The following is a 13,696-nucleotide window of genomic DNA, read 5'->3' on the forward strand; positions in this document are numbered from 1 at the left end:
CACACGTTGGTCTCAGTCTCAAAGGGAGAAACCACCAGCTGTTCGATAAGTGTGTTCATTTGTTCATTCACTTGACATGCCTTTATGGAACACCTGCTGTGCGGCTGGCTGTGGTAGAAGCTCAGGATGCAAACACGACAACGATGATGATGGTGATGATGATGATGATGATGATGATCACACTGGGCACAATGATGATGGGTTTCGATGTGATTGTTTCCTGGTAATAGCTGGAGAATATTTTTTCCATTGCATGAATATACTACATTTAACTGATCAATTTTACAATTCATACACATTTAGGATGTTTGTTCCAGTGATTTACATGATTAGCTGCTTTCATCCTCACAATAATCCTAGAGGTTGGCAATATTGTTCTCGCCCCTATTTTACAGACAGGAGGAGGAAGGCACAGAGAGTGAAGCAGTTTTCTTGTAAGTGCTCTTATGTGGTGAGCCTGGGATCCCATCCTAGGCAGCCTTATTCCAAAGACCACATGCTCAAGAACTCTGCTCTCTCCACCTGTCCAGAAGTAGTTGCTGTCCTAAGGAATTCACAGGCTAAGAGCTCAACATGCAAATAAGTCACTTATAGTACATAGTAGTAAGAAACAATAGCTGAGCACTTAGAGGACAGGTGCAGCCCAGAGAAGAGGGGACTAGCTCACCTCTGCAGGTAGGAGGAAGTCTGCTGGGGAGACCCCTTGTTGTGAAGGATACATAGGCTTAGCCCAATCAATTCCCAGAGAAGACTTTTGTACATGGCAGTGGTGGACTATGCGGACAGTGTGAGCTCACCTACAGCAGGGCAGCGCGGAGGAACAGGAGGCTTCCCAAGACAGTCCACTTGGGGTCAGAAGTTCAGGCCCTGCCACTCTGCCTTTCACGACCTCTGGCAAGTCACTTAGCTCTCCTGATGTGGTCTTCACTTAACAACCTCACACATTGGTCTCAGTCTCAAAAGGAATAATCAATGCAGAAGTTCCTTGTAAATGGCAAAGTACTGGGCACTGTGACGGCTGCTACCACTCCCTGGAAAGGACAAATGAGGCCTGGCGGGTCTCATGGGGGGCAGCGTGAATCACGGCTCTAGCGCCTTGCTCCAGTGACTGCCTTGTAAAGCTTCATCTAATCTCTAGGTTCCAGCCTTGAGCTCCTCAGGAAAGGTGTCAAGTATCACTTTCACCACGAACTGTTGGTGTTGACCCGACAGTCAGGGCCCGGCCAGCGAGCTGAGGCTGCGCTTCTCTGCACCACTCAGCCATGGTCCCCTTTCTTCCTCCATAGGCAGAAAGCGTCTGTTTCTGCACAATAAAGAGAGCGGCTCCACTGATAACACAGTCGCTCAACTGGCCCCGACCACCAGAACAGTAGCACTGGTTAACTCTGTGCACAGAAGCAGGGACTTTCCCTGAAATAGTTCTCAGAAACTGGGAAAGTAAGACTGGGCTGAGGGTTTATCCTAGAAGAATGTATCAGGATAGCCTCTTTGTTAAGAGGTTTCATCCATGATTCAATCTATAATCCCAAGAACTCTCATTTTTTAGACCTAACAAGCTCTCCATCAATAATGGCTGGAGAAAGACTAAAGAGCATATTTTAAAAACTGAAACCTCAATCTCCTGATGATGGAGACCAAAAATGGAAATAATCACACAGATTTCTCTAGGTCCTCAGTCCCTCCAGGTTTCCCAGGCTCCCTCTTGAGAGAGCTACATTCCATTCAGACCAGAGGGAATTTACATTGAGGGGTCCATCTCGTTGTACTCTGCTGAACCTAGCAGCCAAGCTGGCCAGAAGAGTCCCCGCTTGCATGGCAGATGCTGATGTTGGCAGGGAAGCCTTCCCCAATCCAGCTCTGTGTCATTCTTGGGAATGGGCAGTGGCCCCTGTGTTCTCCTGAGGTTGGAGTAGTTTCCTTCCCTGGCGAAGCTGCAGTGAGGAGGCCACCGGGCATGGAAGTCTGGAGTTCAGTGTGTCCTGTGCTTGCTGTAGAGCTCCCTTTCACTCTGGGTCTGCTGGGAATATGTGACCATGAAATGCACTGAGAAGAGGCAGCACCACATCTTTGGATAAAGATGCTCCATCAAACTAACCGACTAAGGTCATGACCCCAGGGTGATTCCCAAACCCAGAGCCATGGCCACCCTGGACCTCCCCACCCAGCCATGCTACCTGTGTCTAGGCCTCGGGGCAACTCAACTCTGCTTCTCTCAGAAGCTTCTGGTCAAAGAATAGTCTGTCCTGCTTTGGCTGTGGTAAGGCTGCCACACAACCCATTTTAGGAAACTTTCATGGTGATGGTTGGGTTGGACGACCTGCTGCCTTTAACTCAGTGTCCTGGATGTCACCTAAAAGGCATCAGCTTCACAACATCCTAGACCTTGAGACTCTGAGCCCCCTACTTGCTTCCTGGCAATGTGTGCTTAGTCAGCCTCATGGCTGCTTCAAGCTTCCCACTTACGATGCCTCAATCTTTGTTCAAGTCCTTTTTAACAGATTTTGTTCCTCCAAATTGTGTGATTTGAATTTGATTTTACTTTGACTGACTATGATATTTTATGGAAACACATGATGATAAGCCCCCAGCAACTTGCATCTCCCTTAGCTAAAGTGTGAGTTGGAGCCCTGAGCTGCATACTTCGATGGTGCTGAAAGAGGGTCCTGGGGAGGCAAGCAGGTGCATTTGGGCACGCGCAGACCTGGCCAGCTATACCCTTTGCTGTATTTTTCTCAGCGTATGGCCCTCCAGACCTCCTAGCTTGCTCACAGTCATAGCCAAAGTCACGTTTTGCCCTCATCTACTCCCCTCCCCCTACTCCATGGGGCACACCGGCCTCCTGCCTCCTTGGCCATGTGAGGCACTGGCTCACCTGCCTGGATGCCTTTGCACACCTGTCCACAGGATGGCGCCATCACCTCCTCCAGGTCTTTCCCAAAAGTCACCTTCTTGGGGACTTGTTCTTTACCATTTGATTATTTAAAATTACAGCAGATTCCTAGAACCAACCATCCCTTTTGCTCTCTTTTTTTTTTTTTTTTGCCCTTCTCACCACTGGGCATGCTCTTTACTGATTGTGTATTTCTCCCAACTACTGTGTAATCTTTAGAAGATAGATTTTTTTTCTTTACAACTTTTATTTTCGGCTCAAGGGGTACAAGCGCAGGTTATTTTACATGGGTAAATTGCCTGTTGTGGGGGTTTGACGTACAGATTAGTTTGTCTATAATAAGGAACAAGCACAATACCCCATGGGTAGTTTTTAATCCTCATGCTCCATCTTCCGCCCTCAGGTAGGCGCGGCAGTCCTTGTTCCGTTCGTGTCTATGCATATGCAGTGATCAGCTCCCACGGCCACATGAGACCATGGAGGACAGGTGTCTGTCTGGTTTGTTACCTTCCCAGTACCTGGGCAAAAGTGTGCATGAACTAATGTGGAATACATACCTTCTAAGGAGTAAATGAACATTATATCCTCATATTATATAAAGAATATCATTTGAAGTATTTCTCCGTCTGTAACATCTAAGTAAAAATTAAATTTCTCTAGTAGAATAACTTTAAACAACACAAAACTTCATTTATCCATAGATATATATTTAAGACATGTTTTTACTTTTTTGTAAAAATTTTGAAAAACTTTTTTTTTCAAGCAATAAAAGTAATTCGGAATCATTGTAAAAAGTTTTTAGAAAGTACTATTCTTTTTAAAATTAGTAATTAGTAATAATGCCAGAGTTAACCACTGTTAGCACTTTGCTATATTTCCTTTTATATTCTTTTATATTTGTATCTATGTGTGCACATTTGCATGGACACACACACATACTTCTATAAATACTTAATGATATTTGTCTACACACATATGTATATATATATATTTAGGTTGGAATTGTACTATGTTTACTTTTATCATGTACTATGCCAAGAACATATTATGTATTGCTCATTGCTGGTCTTTCTGGAACACTATGTTCAGAGATATATTATCATTTCACCACATATAATCTATCATAATTTAACTAATATACTATTGTGGATAATAAGTGTTTTTATTTTCATTATCTATTGAGTTTATTGGTCTTTAACAGCTCTCACTTTTATCTACTCTAATTCCTTTGGCTTATTTTGCTTGTATATTTTACCTCTCAATAACCTTCAAAGTTTAGTCTTTTGTCCTTATGTTCTTTCAAAACGGCATTTTCTTGACTCTCAGTGGTTTGGTCCCATGGTCTGTTTACCTTTAGTTCCTTGATTCTATCTGTCTCACCTTCTTTGTATTTTCTAGAGTAGATCCCATTTCCGGGATGTGTTTCCTGGCAGGCTTTCACTGTGGTGAAGTGGGAACAGCATGCCCCACAGCCCACTTCCTACTCTGTCAGAACCTCCTCCTCAAAGAGCACGCTCAGGACATGGGGTTCTTCCCCCTGTGGCTGGCGAGGTCACAGTGCCCTCTGGAATCACATTCCCAGCCATCCCTTGCTGAGAGAGGAACATTCCATGTTCTAGAGTCTCTAACACGTGCAGGCCTTGATGAGGAGCAAGAATGCCCCCTCTCACCCAGCCTTGTCGGGGCCAAGTGAATGAAGCCCGGGCAGGCCTGGCGAAGCTGCCCAAGGAGCCTCAGTAGTCAATGCTGGCATCGTTTCTCCCTCAGCCCCTGTCTCCGTCACTTTGAAGCTTTCTACTGGTTTCCTTTGAGTCCCCTCAGCTCCCCAGTCAGATCAAGGAAGAGCTGGTTATTGCTTTCACAGACTTCAGAGGCAAGCAGATCTGAGTACCTCGGGGGTCAAACAGACCTACACCAACCACAGCATTGAAGAGGAGATCCATTTCCTAAAAATGGGCGGAGACGGCTATTGGTGGGATGCTCTATTCACATCTGTCTCCACTGCATGTCTACAGAACGGCTCCCTGTAGTCTGGGAGTAGCGTTCCTTGGCTTCTCTGAGCTTCCTGCAGTCCACGAAAGGCTGTTTCCCTTGACAGAAGCCTTTCCGCTTCTTCCATATCTGGCTGACTGCATGTCCTTTGGAGCCAGCCCTCTGGACTGAGGACTTGAATCTCTGATTGATCTGCCCACTACTCAGCTCCAGGGCCTCAGTGGTGTCCACGAGACTCTTGACACAGGACCCATTCACAAGGGAAGGCACCTCCCCACAGATGCAACTGAAAGCCGTGGACCCCGTGATTCTCAGGAATTCAGCTGACTGACGGAGCAATCCTTCCCACGCGGGTGGAGGTGGAGGACTCCCCTTGACCCAGACACATGGGTACTCTGTGAGTTTCTTGACGGTGCCAGTTCCTCTAAAGTATAGATTTTACTCCTCGGTGTTGTCTGATTAGGTAAACTCTCCAAGATAAAGATCCGGATATATTGGCAAGGGACCTGGCTTTTAGAAAACACATGTTCCTCAGATTTAAAGTTTTAGGCCCTCTTATCTCTCCAGGTATGTGAAGAAAATACCTTTGGCAAAGGTGTTGGTGGGCTGGCGCCTGTATCTGCTTAGCTTCTGGAAGAACTGGCTCGTGCACTGAGAATCTGCTTCTTCCATATCTGGCTAGAAGTCTCATTAGATGTACGATTTACAGTCTGGCCAGGGTGCATTCCATCTACTCGGCTTCTGGGTCCCATTGCAATCCAACTTTAACCTTGATTCTCTGCCCCAGGAGAGGGATGGTTATCTGAGAAGACCCATCACTAGGCCCAGCCTTGGGCTCCTGGGCCCACCTGCAGCCAGTGGGCCATCCTCTGGGTGGTTTGCAGCCACAGTTGGGAGTGAGGTTGAGTTCAAGGGTTTGCTAGTTTGTGAGTGAATTTTATTGCTGTAACATCATTCTCACTCACTTGCCCTCTGATGTGCTTTCTTGGGCAGGAGGGAAGGTCAGGGTGACTCAGTGGTGCAGAAATTATCTTGATTCCTGGGCACCCCCAGGACCGCACATGGGCCTCTGGTCCAAGGAAAGCAACGACACTCACGTTAGGGCCCTGAATACTCAAGTCCAGCCTCTGCCTTTTTGTAAATAGTAAATCCACTCGAGGTTGTGTACATCCCAAAGGGGAAATGTGCCTTTTCCACCCTGTTACACAGCGTGGAGGTGCATTTACAACTTGAATGTGAGAAATTCACCCCCAGCTGGATACCAAGGCCAAAGGGCCTTCTTACTGTCAGGCTTCTCTGCTGCAGGCCTGATGTGCACGGCAGACTCACAACTCTGACGGTCTCAGCCAGATGAGACAAGGGCCATTAAGGTGGGAATTCAATTTCTGGACTTCAGTTATACCATGAAATGTTATGTGGCTATTTAAAAATCATGCTTTTGGGGTTATTTTAAGACATGGGAAGATGTTCTTAGTACACTACAAAGTTGAAGAAAAGGACAGGGCCCTCAGCTGCTTCCTCAGTAAGACCCCCATTTTGTTATCTGTATATATAGCCATATCAAAATGCTGATGATAGATATTTTTGGGTGACTTCATTATAGGTACTTTCTAATATTTTTCAAATGTCTACAGTGTATGTGAATTATTTTGTAATGAGAAAAGACACATTGTTGAATAAGTTTTTTTTAAAAACTGTATTAAAATTATGAGTTTCATAATTTATAATGAACCCCCACCCATGGACCCATCACCCATTCTCAAAAATTACCGCAACTATGGGCTAATCTTATTCCATCTATGCCACCATCTACTTCTCTCCTGCCCATATTACTATTTTTTAATTAATAGACAATTTTTGAGAGCAGTTTTTGGCTTAAAAAAGTGGAGCAGACACAATGGAGAGTTCCCACATGCTCTCCCCTGATCCCAGTTTCCCTATTACTAACATATTGCATTAATGTGCAACGTTTGTACAGTGGATGAGCCAATACTGATGAATTCTTATTAATTAGTCTCTAGGTTACTGTAGGTTTCACTCTTTGCTTTGTATAGTTCCATGAACACAGGTTTTTAGTTTTTTTTATTCCACAACTTATCAAGTGGATTATTCCCAAGACTACAAATGTCTGAACCAACTTAACCATTTGAAGTATCTAAATTGCATTCCAACTATAATCCAGGAACAAGTGAGGTGATGAAGAAGCCCTTTAGAAACATTTGAAAAGCACAAAGTTGGGAACACAGCAGCCACACTGAAATCTCCATCCCTAGTATATGAGTATAAAGCAATGGCAGTGTGGGGTGTGGGGCTGCGCCTGCTGCCTGGGGAAGGTGAGCCTCACTCCTCCGGGAACAGTAACTTTAACTGGAGCACAGTTGTTGAGGCAGTGGGAGTGGGAAGGAGCGTGCAGAATGTTCCCCAAGACTGATTGGAGCCAGAACTTACAAAGCGGATTAAAAAAAATTAAAAAGTAATCCTGGCAGCCTAATGAAACAGAGACTTTCTCAGCAGTGGAATGGGGGAGCAATGCCCAGCCATGATGTCACCACGGCCGGCCAGGCAGCTCTTTCCAGACACCTGCCAGACACTAATTAGTCCAGGCCTCCAGAGCAGGGATCTGGACGGGAGCAGAGGGAGCAGAGGTCATTTTCCCCAGGACATTTGCAACCTGTCAGAGTTTAATGCCCTCTCCCCACAACCAGTCTACAGTAGAGTTTTGGTTTCTATATGCAGAAGGGGACAAAAATTGTCATAGCCAGCTGACTCAGCCCCTAAATTAATCATGCCAGTTGTGGTAGAGACCACATTGACTGTTTGCTCTTCAACAATCTCACTGATAAGCACTTCCTGCATGGGGCCAGGCTTCGGGGAGGCACTGGTGGCAAGACAGGGCAGGCTCTGCAGGGGCACTGACCTCCCACTGCAGGACACCAAGCCCCCAAGGACAGTGGGGACTGCTCTTTATTTGCTTATTTCCAGGGGCCCCACCGGCCTTCACTTTGCCTTGTATAGTCAAAGGGCCATGCCCATGCACAGACACATGTCATCTGGGTTTCCTGAGAGTGGAGGAGACCAAAACTGAATTCTGAGTTTCCGAGTTTCCAAGTTTCCAAATATTCAGCCTGTCATGATGGTGTGGGCAAGCCCTCCTGTGTGGATGGAGTCACAGAGAGCCGGACACTGCTTCCTTCCACCTTCTTTTGGGGCCACAGCTAGACGTCAGTCACTTCTCAGCAGTGGGCTTCACCCCTTCCCAGCCAGGAGCACCAAACTCAACCCAGGACCATTGAGATTCTTAGGCTACTTTAGAGAATCTGTGCAAACCTATATAGAAAAGCAATTAGGAAACTTTAAAAAGAAAACTAGGAGAAGGGACTAGCTCTACATGATTCCAAAATGTGTTTTAGGTTTCCATGGAAAATGGCACCTGGTAAGAATTCCAGATAAAACCTCCTCTCCCTTTCCATGAAAAGACCTAGGAAGAAACAGAAACACTTGGATACTAACAGATTCTTACTACATGTGTATTGCGTACCAGGTATCATGCTGGGTACTTCCAGCAGCTCATCAAGGTTGGCGGAGTAACTGACCCCACTTACAGAGGACGCCCACCCGCCCAGGCACACACAACCCCACAGACTCAGCCAGCAAGGGGCACAACGGGTGTCATGTCCAGCCCTTCCTGGACCCCAGGGCTGTGCTCCTACTGAGGCCACTCACTTGGTCTTCAGAATACTGGGGGAGTTTCCACAACATGGGAATCTAAGGGGCTGAACCAAGAATCACGTGCAGAAGCTGGCAGTGTCTGAGCCTGGGACAAATGGGGAGGGACAACGGCTTGGGGCCTGTGGTCATCTCGCCCCTCACAGGCCCAAGTGGTTGGCTGTCAGGCCACTGAGCAGTCTTAGGTCTGACCTGTGGTTACTTTTTGGAGGTTTCATAGAAAGGCTTTGATAGCTGACCTCAATCATTCTCTCCCAGCCCAAGATGGAGCAAATCCATCAGCCTAGTTCAAAGGCAGTACCTTCCTCTGTCATGGCTCAAAACCCAGGCCACGACCAAGCCCTGCCGTGCCTGGCAAGGGAACGACTCTTGGCATTGACCATAGAACTGCTCCCCGTACTGTTTCCCTGACCTCTTTCCTCCACCCGATTTCCTCATAAACCTTCTCTTTCTAGATCTGTTCAGGGGAGCCAGAGCGTAGCGGAGGAGAGGTAGTAGCGCTATCTCCCAATTCTTCCCTCGCAGTCAGCCCCTGCAATGTCTTCTCTACGTAGTAGCTATGGTGAGACTTTTAAAACATACATTCAGCCCTGCGCCTCCTCTGCTGGTGCTCTCAAATAGCCCCATGGCTTCTTGTGTTGGAAAAGCCTCTCCTCCCTACCCATTCCACTCCTGACTCTGGAGGCCTTGCTCTTCCTGCAAATACCAGGTGAGCTCTGGCCTCAGGGCCTTTGCGTGTGCTGGGCGCCCCTCCTAGGATGCACTTTGGCCAAGTGTGCTCATGCTCTGCTATGTCCACTGTTAGCTTGGACAAAGATGAGTTCTCTTTGTGTTTTACCAAATGAGGACCTCGACTTCTGAAATACTGGTAATGTAAAAAAAGAGTTCTGGCTTGAACTTGAGAAGTTGATTTTGTCTGACCTTATGAAATCTCTTGAGAATACATAAGGGTGATTCAATGAAGGGGAAGTGAACTGATCTTCCCTCTCTTAAGTGATCTACCAAGGAGAGGAAGGGAATCCAGAACTTTCAGGAGCAAAGTCATATGTTGGAAAGGTGTCCATCATATATTCATTCAATAGACACCTACTGAGCACTGAGCTCGTGAGTTAGGAGGTGGGGACCCCACCCCAAATTAGAGAGCAGTCCCTCTGTCAACAAGCTGATGGCTGGCCTGAGGAGACAAATATTAAGTGACTATACAAATAATTATAAAATCTTAAGTATCATCAGTGCAGTGAAGGTGACATGGGCAGTTTTAGGTCTGTCTAGGAGGTCAGGAAGGGCTTCCCGAGAAAAGGGACATTCATTGTAGAATATGAAGGATAAGTTGGAGAGGTGCTGACCAGCACTGCAAGATCCATGGCTTCCATCCTTCAGTGAACGCTAGTAACATTTAGTGAGACAGAAAACACCGGGAGACAGGAAGGCCAGGTGTGGGTAGATGGGGAAAAGAGCAAGTTCTGTTTGGGACTTTACCGTGAGGTTCATTTGAGCCAGAGAAGAACCAATATTAAGTATACAATTGGATATTACTAGATATACCAAGGACAATATGCAGACAAAAGGTTGGAAATGTGAGGAGTGCTCTGGCTCAAGGTACATGTTTGCGAGTCACTACCGTGCTGTGCGGTAACTGAAGGCCTGGGTGCACACGAGTTCTTCTGAGGACAGAGTGCAGATGGCACAGAGAAGTGGGCCTGGGGGCCACCTTGAGGAGCTGTAACATTCCAACTGTACATAAAGAAGGATGAGCTTGCCAAGAAAGCAGAGACATTTCCTGATCAGCAGGAGGAAAAGCAGGAGAGTGTGCTTTGAATGAAGTCGAGGGAGGATCCTTTGGACTACTGGTGTGACATTTTTGTAAGTCTAAAATTATTTCAAAACAAACAGTAAAAATCAGTTTATAAGGGCTTATTAGGATGGAGGAGGGCCCAGCTTCTCCATGGTGGATAACTGCTTCCCATCAATAGGGACCTTCCTTAGTAGGGGTCCTCATCTTCTTCCATATCCTCTTCAAAGAGCCACTTTAACTCCTCAAAGCTTCCCCCTCCTTATGCCCCTACACTTATCTCTTCATCTAAACCAGTGTCGTTCTAGGACATAAACTGTGAAAAAGGGATGGATCATTTACTTTCCAACCCTTTATTTTAAAGAAATGCTATTGGCTTTTAAATGTATGCTACATTTTAATATATCCCCACTTATTTATTAAACAAACATATACATACATTTAATTGAGGACACTGGAGAAATTACTACCAATTTGTACCAGTCAGGATAGGCCAGGTTTGATGATAACAAAGAAGCCCCAAGTCCTGGGGGCTAAAAGAACAAAGGTTTGCTTCTTGCTCAAGTGCTCCATCTACTGTGGGTTGTGGGAGAGCTTGGCTTGTATTTATCACTCTGAGACAGATCCATCTTGATACTTATTTCCATGATTGCTGCGGTGGGGAAGGCAGGGCTCAGTCAGGCACTGCAGCTGGGTGCTTCAGCCTGGGAGCTACACACATCATTTCTGCTCACCCTTCATTAGCTGTAGGCAGGCACTGGTTGTGCCTGACTTCAAGGGAGTGCGGAAGTATCCTTCCTGTGTACGTGAAATAGAAGAAATCCAGAACCAGTCCATGCAATGTAAGGTTCTACCACAAGCAATAAAAGTCAGTAAAATCACAGCATTGTGGCAGAAATAGCTAATTGCTTAGTCAATGTTCATTCTTCTCTACTTCCTAAGAGCACTCTTGTATGTCAATACCTACTGAAAAGTATCTAACTCTACAGATACCCTAATAGCTAAGTGGGGGACATATGACCCAATTTTGGGTGTTTGGATGGAATCAGAAGTCACTAGGGATGGAGCTTAAAGCAAAAAAACCTTTTTGGTGATCTGACAATGCTGGCTTGTGCCTTTGGCCTCTGTCCTTCCTCTGCCGTCCATCTTCTTCCTCCCGTCTTGGACCCTGGAAACGGTGGGAGCACAGCAGCCATCCTGCGATCCCAGCACAGGAGCCTCACTCTAAGGATGGCGGGGCAGGACCACTCATGGGGCCTGGTCTTGGTGATGGTGTTGAGCCTCTAGATCAGCCGTGGGCTGCTTTCCCCACATCTCTGCAGACAAATAAGCCAGCACTGTTAGGTTCTCTGTTACTTGAAGACAAACCCAATCTAAATGATGCAAATAAAACATTTTTATTACCATACACCATAAATAATGATGTATTCATACAGTATAATTCTGGGCATTTTAGAAATAGTTACAAAAATTGTCACATTAACATCACCTTTCAGGTAGTTAAATGGCATATAACTTTCTATAACGAATTTAGAACAATTTTTCTACAGGAAAATTGAGGGAAAATAAAATATTATCTACATTTAAGACCCACTTTGGGGAATAAGTTGTATGCTTTGAACTTCTTGTAAAACTAATCAATCTAACCTAATATCATATCCTTTGTAGGGACATGGATGAAACTGGAAAACATCATTCTCAGTAAACTATCGCAAGGACAAAAAACCAAACACCGCATGTTCTCACTCATAGGTGGGAATTGAACAATGAGAACTCATGGACACAGGAAGGGGAACATCACACTCTGGGGACTGTTGTGGGGTGGGGGGAGGGGGAGGGACAGCATTAGGAGATATACCTAATGCTAAATGACGAGTTAATGGGTGCAGGAAATCAACGTGGCACATGGATACATATGTAACAAACCTGCACATTGTGCACATGTACCCTAAAACCTAAAGTATAATAAAAAAAAAGAGTTGCATTAAAAAAAAAGACATTAAAGTTAGTTATTCAAACATTGATAGTGATAAATATAGCAGTAGTATCCATTCCTTCTCCAAGTAATCAAGACATTCTGGTTTATTGATGTAAATTATTTTTTAAACATGCAATTCATTTAGCAATACATGTATTGACAGCTGCACCTTCAAAAAAACTTACAAAACCAGGGAACACAACACTAATTTCTTACTAAACTAAAAGAAACTTAGCTGAGATAGTGTTTTGGAAATCATGAGGGACATAGCCTGCTCTTTGAAACGAAAACAAAAGCATTTATTGGGGCATAAAATTAAATTCATTATTTGGCAAATTTCTTGCTCAAATACCATGTCCACATGCATCACTGTCCCAGCAATTCTGTTTTGTCGTGAATTATATAGAACTTATTTTAATGTGTTTGCTTTACTTAAAAAAAAGAATGAATTATAGTAATCTTTTCATCATCCTTTCCTCACCGGAGAGGAGCTCTTAGCAGAGCTGTTCCAGGTATAAGAGCCCCACAGCAATCCTTCCACCTGTCTGAAATGCCCGTGCAGGATCTTGAGGGCCTCTGGCCAGCGTTTTCTTTTCTTTTCTTCTTCTTTTTTTAAATCTCCCCCATTCATTTAAACTTTATTTATATGAATAAAAGAACTCGAGACAATTCAGCTCAATTTTAATGTTTCCCAAGCATTATTTTGACCAGGTACTTAAGTTATGAACATTGACAGTGTCCATTATATAACCATACTTGAAGTTATTAAGGACTTAGCCATTTTCTAATATTAACCTATTTCCTACACTGCTTTTCACATATATGCCCATTAACAAATGGAATGTCTGTTACATTTATTGGCTTGTGAGTGTTTCTGGAAAACTGCAGTATGTGTGAAGGCCAATTTCCATGCTGGCATTGCATGCATCCAAATATTAATGCACAGAGGTGCAGAATTAGAGCAACAAGAGAGCATATTCAAACACTAGCACGCCCCATTCCCCTTTTTATAGCTTGTTTGCTTAGTACTTCTTAAAACAAAAAGAAAGACTTGAATTCAATGTTCAACTACCAAAGAAGGAGTAACAGCAGGACACATACTCAGGACTCGAATGAAATTGTAAGCACTAGCTGATGCAAAACAGTAGACATTGGTATATATACCTATATATATACACACACATATATATACCTGTATATATATATATATAATGTCTCTATATATGTATAGACATTGGTATATCTATATCTATATCTATATCTATACAACCTTATTATCTAAAACTCTTCTCAACCAGGGCCTTCCCAACAAATTGGT

The 13,696-nt window shown here is 44.7% G+C and overlaps 1 long non-coding RNA gene across 1 annotated transcript; it reads right to left on the bottom strand.

Moving 5' to 3' along the window:
- Positions 1-3,117: 3,117 nt before the first annotated feature.
- LOC115831284 lies at positions 3,118-4,463 on the bottom strand. Its single transcript, XR_004026806.1, has 2 exons — positions 4,146-4,463; positions 3,118-3,408 (listed from the first exon to the last, which is right to left on the bottom strand). It is a non-coding gene; the product is annotated as an uncharacterized LOC115831284 (long non-coding RNA).
- Positions 4,464-13,696: the final 9,233 nt, after the last annotated feature.

This window comes from Nomascus leucogenys, chromosome 18 (assembly GCF_006542625.1).
Source record: "Nomascus leucogenys isolate Asia chromosome 18, Asia_NLE_v1, whole genome shotgun sequence".
NCBI classification, from domain to species: Eukaryota; Metazoa; Chordata; class Mammalia; order Primates; family Hylobatidae; genus Nomascus; species Nomascus leucogenys.